Source organism: Mesocricetus auratus, unplaced genomic scaffold (genome assembly GCF_017639785.1).
Source record: "Mesocricetus auratus isolate SY011 unplaced genomic scaffold, BCM_Maur_2.0 Super-Scaffold_100009, whole genome shotgun sequence".
NCBI lineage: Eukaryota > Metazoa > Chordata > Mammalia > Rodentia > Cricetidae > Mesocricetus > Mesocricetus auratus.
This window is the reverse complement of record NW_024429193.1, coordinates 12,703,005-12,716,173: the sequence shown is the minus strand read 5'-3', so window position 1 is coordinate 12,716,173 and position 13,169 is coordinate 12,703,005. Positions and strand designations below refer to the sequence as shown.

Sequence of the window (13,169 nt, the reverse complement as noted above, 5' to 3'; positions counted from 1 at the left end):
TAAATATTTGCACAGCTGAAGCGTTGCTAGTAGCAGGTTCTTGTTGACCGCCTCAGGCAAGGCAAATATCTAGTCATAGCTTGAGTATGAGGTTTGGGGGAAGACGGCTCATTATATAATGTATATGCTGCTGTTGTATGAGGTTTGGGAGAAGACGGCTCATTTTATAATATATATGCTGCAGTTGTCCACACATGGATTAGGTTTTGAGTGAACTCCTAGTAGCTTGTAGTCATTAGCTATCTCAGTCTTTCTTTGAGTTTTTTTGGTGTGATGCACACACTTCATAGGCTGAAACCCAACGCTATTTTTGCTACCCTAGAATCGCTCTTGTGTCTCTTATTTCTATCACTGACATGCTTTGTCATTCTAGGCAAACTGAGAAAAGTTCCGCAGCAGCAGTCCCATCCCATGTTCTGCGTGTCGTGGCTTCCAAGTTCTGAAGTGACTTTGTAGTGGGCAGTGCCGGCAAGCGGCAGATGGGGTTGTGAATGGCGCGTCCCGTCGTTCTGGGGAGGCTCTTCCGGTTCTCTGGGGAGGCTCTTCCGGTTCTCTGGGGAGGCTCTTCCGGTTCTCTGGGGAGGCTCTTCCGGTTCTGGTCCCGTCTGCACTGCATCTGTACTGGAATTTTCCCAGTCTTCATTGGCAGCAGGTGGCTGTCTTCTGTGCCGCTTTCCATCATTCCAGGGACCCACAGAAACCCGAGGCGGCGGGCTGTCTCCCGTGGGTCTGGTCTGCCACGTTGCCAGGTCCCGCAGTGCTAAGCCGCCAAACACAGGGCCACAATGCGTCCTGCAGGAGCTGCAGTTGGAGGCAGGAGCTGCAGTTGGAGGTCAGGGCACACTTCTCCCTCTCTGTCTAGTCAGGATGTAGTGGTCTGTGTCACGATGACCAGTGTTTCCCAAATCTTAGTAGTTGAGGAAGTCGGTTCAGCGCCCCATGGGTTCCATGGCCTCTTCATTCCTGAATTTAGGCAGGAGTTGATATAGCTGCTGTGGGATTAAAGGAAAACAGAATAAAATGAGCCCTGTGTAGGTTAATAAGGCTCACCCCCCCACACACCTTTTGCCACAGCAAGTCAGATGGGGGAAGCTTGACTTTATCCCAGGACACAGAGAATATATTAAAACACGATCTACCATATGACTCCCGAGTTCCTAATGAGGGGGGGTGTCAGTCTCTTAGGTAATTGGCGGTGAGGTGTTAGTGGTCCCGTGGCCACAGTTTTTATGATGAAGGAAGCTGTCTGGGGCCCAGGGAAGACAGTTGGCCTTTGGATTAAAGCCATGGCCTTTGACGATCTGGAGAACTGGATTTTGCAAACCATGGACGGACCTTGTTTTATTTAAGAGTTGTTTTTTTTTTTTCTCCGCTGGAGTTGGGGCAGTCTCCCCGTAACTTAGCATCTGCGGGTGTGTTTGTTTTGGTGTTTTCCCTTGGCTTGGTGGGGCCAGAAGCGTCCTAGGGAAGCAAAAGATAGGCAATCAAAGGAAACTACTTGTGAGCTCCTCACCACTGGGGAGCAGTGAAGTAGCTGCCAAGATAAAGCCCCCATGGGGGCCGCTGTCTGGGGGAGTTTCTGAAGCACGCTTCCCTTGGTGGTTCATCTCTGGTTCACAGTCACCAAGGCTGACTCATCTGTGAAGAATCATGCCTTTGGGGAATCACATGACAGGGCCTCTCGTCAAACACAGGTGTGTAACACCAGTGCTCAAGGGGCATTTGAGTGAAGTCTGACCAGAAGTTCAACGCAGGGCCTGGTTTCACCAACAATCTAAAAGGCAGCAAGTCATCGCTTCCTCAAGGGACGGTTTCTCTTCATGCAAAGGGCTGGGTTCTACCCTGACTCTTTACAGTGCTCTAGTTTTCTTTGTAATTGTCTATGTTTGAAAAGGAGTGACTATATTTGTTTGGAGTTCACCACTCTTGGGGAAACCTAAAGAAAATCGTATCTGTATTCATCTGGAGAAAGCGGGAAGGGCCTCAGAAAGGAGTCCAGCTTGGAGAACCAAGGAGTTTCCTAGGATTTCTAGTAGGAGCAAACGGGACTGAAAGGCAGCTCCACTGGGAAGTCCCCTGTGCAACCAATAGGCAGCTGCACCACAGGAAAATTCCCTCCCCAAGCCAACCATTCCCTTCTTTTATCATTTAATAAACCCAGGGAAAGGAGATTCTCAGGCAGAGCTCATCCAGACTGGTGAGTCCCAGGGATCTTATGAGCTCCCTTCTTCTCACAGGGGCCTGTAAATGGGCACAATCCCATGATTCCATGAGGGTGGCAACAGCTGCTGATTCATGTACAATCTTCAGGAAACATCTATACAACATCCATCCATCCATCCATTGGTACACTCACACACACTCACACATACACTCACACTCACACACTCACACATGCACGCACACACACACTCTCACACACACTCTCATGCACTCACATTCACGCACTCACACACACTCACACACGCTCACACACACTCACACACACTCATACTCTCACACACTCACACACACTCTCACACACACACTCACACACACACTCCCATCTCTGAATTATATCAGTTCACACAAGTGGGGCATTGACTTGCTGTTCATTCGAAAACCACATGATAAAAACCAAACAAAACTGATTATATAGTTCTGTATTCTGCCTTTTTAAATATCATATGAAAGGATAAATATAATCCTTTCATAATCTGTTCTAGGGAACATGATTTTTATGCCTGTATACTAGAGTTTTCTGTTGATGAACAGAAATATATTCAAGCAGTTCCCCACAGCGGTTTTCATTTGTGTTGTTTATAGCATATCAATTATGTATGTCATCCTGGAATGTTTACACATACTTTAAAGCCTTCATGAGTCTGTAGTGGAGGTGTCTGGGATAATGCTGAAATGTTAAATGACACAGTCAAATGGTGTGGACATGGTTAGATTTCTTGATAATGTCCCAGTTTCCTCATATGTCAACCTCATAAGTTATAACAGTGTATCATTATTATTTTATACATGTATGTATGTGTGTAAAAAGATGTCAGAGAAACAATGCTTCCCTGCCACTTCCAACCTTCCTTTTGAGATTATTGGATTTCTGGGCTTACTTAAACACAAAACAATTATTTTCTATTTTGTTCTTGTGTGTCTGTCAAGGAGAAGTTAAAGCCTTGGTTAAAGTATTAACACCTAAGTTCCCCATTTTTCTGAGTGAGTGTGCAGTTCTGGGTGTCTGTTGATTGTCTGGCATCATCAGAGGCCTTGGGAGGCAGCCTTAAGAACAATAAAAAGCACTTTCTTTGCTCCAGGATTTTCTTCTAGTCCCTGGCTTCTATTCTTAAAACTTCCATCCTGTGACAGTGACCACAGAGACACTTAGTTGACACTGACCGTAAGGCACAGCCCACTTAAACATGCACCTCAGAGAAAAAGTAATGTCCTGCAATTTACCCACCAGAATCATCAAACTAATTTTTGCTCCCACCAGCAGTGACTCAAGTCACACATTCCCTGTAAATTTTAGTCAGTGGTGGGGAGCCTCCATAATAATAATAAAAACCTTTTGCCAGTCTCTACAGTATTCCCCGTGGCTAGAAAAAGGAGCCTGCCTAGAGATCCATCAGCAGATAAATGTAGAAAGAAAACAGGTAGATGCGGCCACATGATGGGACTTTCTTCTGCTGTAACGAACACCAAAAGCATGGCACCTGCCTGAAGCTGGATGGACCTGGAAATTATGGTAAGCAAAGTCTCTCACACCGAGAAAGAAGTACCACATATTTCCTCTCAGCGTGGGTCCTAGATTCTAGTTTTTGCGTATGTAGTGGAGCGTAGGTCGTGAAACTACCGCATGATAGGAAAGCAAAATGGGGACTAACAGGAAGTGAGGCGACCCATGGGAGGAGCGAGCGTAGGGAGGCGGGGCAAGAGGAGTGGGAGAGCAGGATCTGTAGACAGTGAGGTTGCACGTGTGTAACGAGGCCCGCATCAATCCGTATGCTGATTAAAAGCATGTCGATTAATTAATTGTCAGTTTGGAAGCTAATACGTAGCCTCTCATTTTAGTTTTTACTTCTTTTACAGTGAGACCTGCTGACACATATTTTCGACCACTTTTCTTCCAGTTGTTGGTATACTTGACTAATTTTGTTTTGATATTAAATTCTTAACTATCAGAAGCTCTTGGGGCTGGAAGGATGGCTCAAGAGCACTTACTGCTCTCCCAGAGGACACAAGTTCAGTTCCCAGAACAGGCTCTCAAATGCCTATACTTCCAGCACCAGGGATCAGATGCCTCCCAAGGGCACATGCACACACGAAACACACTAATAGAAAGGAAATCTTTTTAAAAATTGTCGGGGTCTGAGAAATGGCTCCCCAGTAAAATGTGCTTGTTGCCCTGGCAAAGGACCCCAGCGTGGTTCTCAGAACCCACATAGGGCAGATCACAACTGCCTTAACTCCAGTTCCAGGGGACTCAGACCCCTCTGGGCCCCACAAGCACCTACAGTTATGTGTTTACATTCACACACACATGCACAACACAGACACACTCACACACCCAGACAGACAGACAGACACACACACACACACACACACACACACACACACACACACACACAGCAATAAACTAACAAGATTATAGGAGTCGCCTACATGTTGCTCAATAGATCACAGACAGACAGACATTTAACAACAAACTAGCAATGTTTTAAGAGTTCCCTATGTGCTGCTCAATAGATCACAGACAGACAGACCACACACACATACATTCACACACATGCACACACATGCACACACATTTAACAATAAACTAACAAAGTTTTAGGAGTTCCCTATGTGCTGCTCAATAGATCACAGACAGACCACACACACACACATACACACACACACACACACTCACACACACACATGCACACACATTTAACAATAAACTAACAAGGTTTTAGGAGTTCGCTGTGTACTGCTCAATAGACTCCATAGGAAATGTGCTGATATTTCAGCTACCATCTGCTGCAGATAATCTTCTCTCCTACTCCTCAGTCTGTTATTTTAAAAACTGGAATTATTTTTTAAGCTTATTTTTCTCTCATACATTACATTGCAACCTGACCACAATTTTCCTTCTCGTCTCCATATTCCCCAAACCCCCATCCACGTCTCCTCCATTTCTCTTCTGAAAAGGGCAGGCCTCCCATGGACATCAGCCAAACAAGGCGAATCAAGTGGCTGCAAGACTGGGCATCTCCCCCTCCTACTAAGGCTGGATGAGGAGACCCAGTGAGAGGAAGCATATCCCAGAAGCAGGCAAAGGAGTCAGAGACTGCCTGCTCCTAAGAACACCAAGCTACACTTAACATACATACGGAGGGAGGGCCTAGGTCAGTCCCATGCAGGCTCCCCGGTTGTCAGCTCAGTCTCTGGGAGCCCCCATGAGCTCAGGTTAGTTGACTCTGTGGGTTTTCTTGTGGTGTCCTTGACCCCTCTGGCTCCTACGATTCTTCCTTCCCCTCTTCTGCAGGGTTCCCAGAGCTCTGCGTAATTTTAGGCTGTGGGTCTCTGCATCTGCTCCCATCAGTGGCTGGATGAAGTTTTTCTAATGGTGATTATGCTAGACTCCCACCAGCAAGTATAGTACAATATCATTAGGAGCCATCTTATTGACAAAATAGAGTTATTTTTGTTACACACACACACACATATATGTATATCTTTGTATGTAGTAAAGTCAATGACTGTTTCCTGTGATGTTATACCTTGATGTTATTTTTAAGAAGTTATTTCAAAACTTAAAATATTAATATTTTTCTAATGTATCATGACTGTTTGACAAATTATCTTTTAAAGTTTGCATTTATTTTATTTATGTGTATGTATCTGTATGTGTTTATGTCATTTGCTTACAGGTATCTAAGTAGGCCAGAAGGGGGAATTAGATCATCTGGAGCTGGAGTTACTGGTGGTTGTAAATTGTTTTTCACAAGGGCTGGGGACCAAACTACAGACTTCTAGAAGAGCAGCAAGCGCTCCTAACTGCTACACATCTCTCTGGGCCCTGCTGAACCCATTCTTTATGCCTGTGAACCTTATTGTGGTAAAGATCGGTCCCTTCCCCCATCAATGACTTGTATCAGCATCAGGGTCATCTTACTTTTGTTGATTTAAAATGCCAACCCTGTCAAATACAAATATCTTTATCTTCAACAGGATCTGTAAGCAGCCTAGCTATTACTTTTTAAATCATTAATTTGAGAACCTGTACAGTACATTATGGTCATATTCACCCCTTCCCCAACTCCTTCCATTCTCCCTTCCCTCCCATGTTGCACAAAATTTCCTTGGTCTTAATAATAAAAACTTGGAGCCAGTTATCAGGAGGTGAAAGCTGGAAGATCAGAGAAACAGAGGCAGCCACAAGAGCTCTCACCTCTACCAGTGCTCAAACCAAAGTGGCGATCCTGTCCTCAGACTGCATCCTTAGACTGCATCTCAGACTGCATCCTCAGACTGCATCTCAGACTGCATCCTCACACTGCATCTCAGACTGCATCTCAGACTGCATATCAGACTGCATCCCCAGACTGCATCTCAGACTGCATCTCAGACTGTATCTCACACTGCATCCTCAGACTGCATCTCAGACTGCATCTCAGACTGTATCTCAGACTGCATCCTCAGACTGTATCTCAGACTGCATCTCAGACTGCATCTCACACTGCATCTCAGACTGCATCTCAGACTGCATATCAGACTGCATCCTCACACTGCATCCTCAGACTGCATCTCACACTGCATCTCAGACTGCATCTCACACTGCATCCTCAGACTGCATCTCACACTGCATCTCACACTGCATCTCACACTGCATCTCAGACTGCATCTCAGACTGCATCCTCACACTGCATCCTCACACTGCATCTCAGACTGCATCTCACACTGCATCCTCAGACTGCTGCCTCTGCCTGCCCTGAACTCCTGTGTCTTCCCACCTTATATTCCTCTCTCCGCTCAGCCATATCCCTTCCTGTCTCCAACTCCTTAGTGCTGGGATTAAAGGCATGTCACTCCAAGTGCTGAGATCACCTTTGTGTGAGCTCTTTCTCTTTTAGCCTGGATCAATTTCATGTAGCCCAGGGTGGTCTTGAACTAACAGAGCTCTGTCCACCTCTGTCTCCCTGAGTGCTGGTATTAAAGGTGAGAGCCACCATTGCCTGGCCTCTATGGCTAACTAGTGTGGCCAGCTTTGCACTCTGATCTTCAGGCAAACTTTATTTGTTAGATCACAAACAAAGTATCACTACATTCCCACCCAACATTGTGTCCTCTTTCGTTGATATTTTTACATCCATCAAGTCCATATTGTGCTCCCCGTGTGTTCTCAGATATGTGGCTTTCCACTGGGCATGGTTTGACTTGCTGTGGGCTACAGTCTTGAAACAAACTGATTCCCTCTCCCTCCCGTCACCTACCAATGCTCCCACCTCCTTAGCTGGGGGTGGAGCTTCATGCCCACCTCCCTCTCTATGCTGGGATTTTGTCTGACTAGAGCTTGCACAGATTTCATGCATAGAGTCTCAATGGCTGCGAGTTCTACAAGCGACTGCTCTGCTCTGTCCAGAAGATGCTGCTTCCCTGTAGAGATTCACAAACTCTGCCTCTTACAGTCTTTCTCCTCTATCTCCTGCAATGATTGATCTCTGTGCCCTGGGAGGAAGGGGTGTGACCCAGCAGTTTCTCGTTCTCTGCACTTGACCGGTTGTAAGTTTCTGTATTTTATGCCATCTACTACAAGTAGAAGCCTCCCTGAGAAGTTCCAATGGACTCGGTGTTGTGGCCCGGGGCCTTGTCTCTCTGTTCTTGCTTCAGTGTCATACTGTTTTATCTGTTGACTAAGATGACTGCGTAGTTCAGCAAGCAGATAAATGCTTTTTGCAGGTGATTTATGCTCGGATAACAGGAGAAAACCTGGATTGTCTTGGGCAAACTGGTGCATTGTAGGCCACGCGATGTAGGGTGGTTTTATGATGTAGTTTCACATTGGATACCACAAAATTCTCCTCGTTACTCTCTTTCAAATCGGTCTCTTCCGGGAACAAAGCTAGGTAGAGTGAAGTGGTGTTCAGACAGCCACGGATGAAGTTTTTACTCCATATGTAAATAAAGTTCTGTTTCCTACGAAATGCAGTTTCCTCAACCTAAATGGGCATATGTTCATCTTGACTTCTGAGTGTGGGGCATGTACGGTCACATCTATGATTTTCTCTTTGAGCTGGCTAGCACAAGGCTGAGATGTCCCGCACAGGGCCACCTACTCTGCTTACACTGTCACATCTTCCTCCTGGCCTCCCATGTTCTTAACTGCTTGCTTAGTTTTTCCTCTACCAGAACCTTCTACCTAACTATGGTTTCAGGTACCACTTACCTCTTCCCCTTTATGCTGGTCCATTTTCTCACACATCTGCCTCCTGCTGGAGGCCATCCTCTTTTCTGATTAGTCCAGGGCAGTGAATTTCAACATAGCCTCAGTTCAGATTGTTCCCAAAATGAGCGGCGTGTGAATTCTTGCCCATATGATAGACAGAGGAACACGGGCCTCTTCCCATGAGCCAGGCAGGAAAGTCCTTCTCAGATCCCATGTTGTTCCTCTCCACGGCCAGGGGCCACTGCTGTTGTTTATCTAGTAACCGTTAATATCCGACTTATCTTGTAGCACTCCATTATAGCATGAGGATGTGTGGGATGGAGGGGGTGCAGCTCCCTCAAGGCTGCAATCCACCGCCCTCCCTGCCTTCCTCTATGAAGCAACGCTGCAACCCGTTGCTTTCCCGGGGATGTAAGAAGACAAGGAAGCTGTTCAGTGAGTGTTTGTTTAAAAGGTTTTTGAATGACTTTCCAGCCAGTAGCCACCGTCATGCTTGCCATTTGTGGTATGAGTTTTAATTTGTTTTTGCTAAGTGGTACTAATTTCAATTTGTTTTTAACTAATAGAAACACTTGGTGAAGACGTGAGGCATCCCTGATGCAACAAGGACTTAAAGAAGAGACTAGTGGCTAATCCTTGAACTTCATCTCAAGAGGCTGTGCTGTTTTGTTTTGTTTGGGGGGAGGTGCATTGTCTTCTCATTGTATCCTGTTCCTGTCCAGGTCACCACCGCCACTGTCTAGCCGAGTCACTCTGTGCCTTCCCTTCATGCCTGACCCCATTTGCTAGGAGCTGGGGCATAGGTCACCCCGCCCCTTTCCCTGCCTCCCCTCTGAAGGGTTTCTTGCCAATGCTAGCCACAGCCAACCCCACAGGAGCAAGGTTCTCCTTTGCAAAGTTCATAGAGTCCCCGGGCTACGGTACAATGTTTCCAAATTTGCTGCTAGGTTGTTTGCAGCTGGGAGCAGATTTTCTAATCTAAGGGAGGTTGGGAGTGGAGTTGACATTTTTTTTCTTAGTTCAGCTTACAACAGTGCACCAGCTTGATATTTGTGATTTTTTTTTTTGTGGAGTAAAGGGACCCTAAGTGTTGATGTTTGAGACTTTTTGCATCTACCACATCACCCTTGGGCATCTTGGTTTGTGAGTGGCCTGCTTACCCTTTTTATTCAATTCTTATATGCCATGTGCAAGCTTCCTTCTTATTATCGTAAACATACAATATTTCTCTAATATTAATTTAGTAAATTGTGTCCCTCTATCCAGTTCAAATGCAACATACCACAGTGACTTGCTGAATTCACAGACAAAATAATAATAGATCACCACATGTGCTGACCAAAATCTAGCCATATCCCTGCGACTGCCTGAGGCCCATGAGGCTCTCACTGTTTAAGGGCTGAGCTACAATGGGTGAATAGAGCGTAGTTAAAACACTGTCTTCAGAGATCACAAATCTGTTGTTTTTTTTTTTAATTGTGTGTGTGTGTGTATGTAAGTTGGGTCCCCAGGAACTGGAAATACAAAGAATTTTGAGCCATGTGATGTGGGTGCTGGGAACAGATCTCAGATCCTCTGGAAAAGCAGGAATACCTCATGGCCACCTGTCAGACCCATTGTCCCTCATGATCACAGAGATTCTGAGAGACTGTCTCCTAGAAGGTGGTTTCATTCACTCATTCATTCATTCATTCATTCATTCATCCATCCCCCCACCCACCCACCCATCCATCCATCCATCCATCCATCCATCCATCCATCCATCCATCCATCCATCCATGTGTGTGGGGGTGTGTGGAGGCAGAGGTTGACCTTCAGTGACTCCCTCGCTCGCTCTCCACCTTGTGTTCTGAGAAAGGGTTTCCCACTGAACCTGGAACTCACCAGTGAGCCAGACAGGCCCGCCCGGCCAGCAGGCCCCAGGGATGGATCTGATCCTCCTGTTTCCTGTTTCCACCTTTCCAGCCTGGGGCTTGCAGATAGCTCTTTACGTGGGGGTTGAGGATCAGACGCAGGCTCTCAGCCCGAGCCGAACCCACACTCTCGACACGTCCCAAGTGTCTGAGGCTCAGTAGAAAGGACTTTTACCTCACAGTATCTTCTCGAAAATTTACCAGGAAACAGGTGTGACCCGGATTTTGTTTTCCAGCGCTAAGCCTTTAGACTCTTGCTTTCCCCTGCACCGGCTTTGCCAAAGGTGGGTCGGTTTTGAAAGACTTATCTAGGGCTGTTCACTGCGGGAGGCCAAAAGAGACCCCCACGAGAAGCTTAGATATGCCTTGTTTCCTGCTGTAACACAAAGGTGAGTGTTTCTCGCCTCTCGGATTGCCCGGACTCTAGGATGACTTTGGGGTGCAGGCTTTAGGGTCTCAGGTCTGGCCCTGGCAGCGAGCCTGCCTCACACAGGTGGTGGTCTTCTTGGATAGTAAGCTTCCCAGCTGCCACCTCTGACTCTTATCTTCCCTCATAGAGGAGAGAGGATCAGAGCGATGTGCTTCAGTCCCGGGATCCCTCCGAGGTTAGCCTCTCTTTGTAGGACCCTGGTTGCTACTGGAATTTAGGAAGCCTTTGGTGGCCTCTCCCATCGCCCTAGGTCCCTATCCTAGCTTCTGCAGCGGGCCTCCCTGGGCAGCAGGGCTGTCTGCCGCCCGGATCCGATCCGAGCCTGGCCGGCGGGGGGAGCTCTCCCGTGGGAACTAGCAGACGCACCGGCCCGGCGGGCGGGACCGGGCCGCCCCTCCACCCCCACCCCCTTGCCTGGCAAAGTTGCCCGGGACTCCAGGCGCGTCGCTGCGGACGCTGGAGAGCAGGCGCTCGGCTCTGCCGGCCCCGCGTCCTCCGCCGCTGTCGGGCCGGAACCCGGTCGCCCGGTCGAGCTCTCCCCCGAGGGCATGCGGCAGCCGCGGGACACTCGGCTCCCAGGCTCGGCGGCGCGGGCGAGCGAGCGAGAGCGGTGAGTGCGGTGCGCGGCGCGGGAAGGGGACTCCCGGCAGGGGCTTTTTCGGGGTTCTCCGGTCTCCAGTCCTCTCCAAACTCCCGGGGACGGAACTTTCCCCGCCGTGTGTGGCGTACCCTGCCCTTTCCCACTTCGTGTTTCCCAAGAGCAAAAATCAATGCGGACGCAAAAGCCCCAAAGCCGGGCTGCATCGGCCTTGGCCGTGGGCTGGTGGGCTGGTGGGCAGGGTGCAGGGGCACCGGCTCCACCTAGCCTCGCTTTGCAGGGGCGCTTCTTTCCAAACTCGGTGGAGTCTGTGTGGTGATGAGAAGTGGCTTCTCCCCGTGGTGATGAGAAGTGGCTTCTCCCCGGGAGTCCTGGGAGGTGGCATTTTCCATCTTACAGTTTCCTTGGTGTGGTCTGTCTGTTGGTAAAAACGCGAGCTGAGTGCAATCCTCTCAGGATTTGGGAAATACTTACTCTGACCCGCTCTGACCAGTTGTGAGGGATGAACCAAAGGTCTCTGGGATCCCCTTCGCCACGGGGACAAGAGTGCTTTGTTTTTGTATCAGTTTCTTCGTTGCCTTCTCTGTGCAAGTTGCGCTATGGCTATCAGAAATTGCTTAGAATTTTCTCAGGCTTCTGATCCGAGGACTGACTGAATTTTGCCAACAATTTAGTCTTATTAACATGATCATGGAAAGGGCCCTCCAAAGCACTTAAGAGGTCAATTTGTAAATGGAATAATTTCCCCCAAACGCTCCCCTCATAATTTGCTTCTGCCATTGTAACAGTTTTGTCCTGCCCAACTCTTCATCTTGGAATGTCACATTAGCAGTAAAAGACTCAACTTTTCAGGGTTTCCCCCTTGTAGTTTGTAAATCTGAGAATAAAGTGAATGTCGTCCTAGTCAAACTCTTTGCAAGCCGGTGAACGTTGCATACACGCCCAGACTTTCCTTTTTTTTTTTTTTTTTTTTCCGGAGACAGGGTTTCTCTGTATTGTTTTGGAGGCTGTCCTGGAACTCACTCTGTAGACCAGGCTAGCCTCGAACTCACAGAGATCCACCTGCCTCTGCCTCCAGAGTGCTGGGAATAAAGGCGTGCACCACCAACCCCCGGCTTTTACTCAGCCTTTCCTTAATGCAGAGCACCTGAGTTGCTGAAGAGAGTTCTCGGGTTTACTCTCTGCTAGTGGTTGTCAATCTTGCTAACAGTGAGGTTTGGGTTCAAACCTGTACGATGGTTCAAGTGAGCCCAGGGAACCAGGGACTAGATCTCCTTTCCCACTTCTCCCAGGAATGATGCGGTCTGAACAGGCATGGCTCAGTTAATACAGTTTGCCTAAGCAAACTGGGCTGTTCTAAAACGTTCAGCTAGCAAACCCTGCCAGTTAGGTGGGTCTTATGCCTTGAGACCCATGTGACCCTGGACATTTAACCATAGGAACAATATTTGCACTGTAATACCACATAGCCAGTGGAAATAGATTGTTTAGTAATTTTTTCCTATTAATTTTTTTCTATTCTTCAGTATTCAAAACCTTGATGCTTTCTTTGACTTAGTGACAAATTACACTCTTCTAAATTTTCCCAAATGCATTCAGCAGTTGCAGATCTTTATATCAGATCAGGTCTATTTGATCTTCATAAGATGTTTAACAGAACTGATGTGCTCTCTGAGCACACAGGCAGAGAAGGTATGTACATACAGTAGAAGAGCCGGGTAGCGAACACAGCTAGTTCTCTGGAAATTGAGTCCTAATGCCTTAGGGTGGCTGCTTCTTCCCAGCTTTCTCCTGAGGACCAGCAGCTGCCAT

The 13,169-nt window shown here is 47.5% G+C and overlaps 1 protein-coding gene and 1 long non-coding RNA gene across 3 annotated transcripts in view; both read left to right on the top strand.

Annotated features, from left to right (window-relative positions):
• The first annotated feature begins 581 nt into the window (after positions 1-581).
• On the top strand, positions 582-9,834 carry LOC110343042. 2 transcript variants are annotated; one of them, XR_005879275.1, is made up of 4 exons: positions 582-832; positions 3,564-3,733; positions 4,078-4,124; positions 5,901-6,193. It is a non-coding gene; the product is annotated as an uncharacterized LOC110343042 (long non-coding RNA). The 2 variants fall into 2 exon arrangements; XR_005879276.1 differs by lacking the exons at positions 4,078-4,124; positions 5,901-6,193 and adding an exon at positions 8,983-9,834.
• Positions 9,835-10,963: 1,129 nt separating this feature from the next.
• The window catches only part of Lpar3 (lysophosphatidic acid receptor 3), a 68,332-nt gene continuing 66,126 nt past the window's right edge, over positions 10,964-13,169 (top strand). The window contains 1 exon segment of the mRNA XM_040751637.1: positions 10,964-11,369. The gene's annotated coding sequence lies outside the window, so the exon portion shown is untranslated.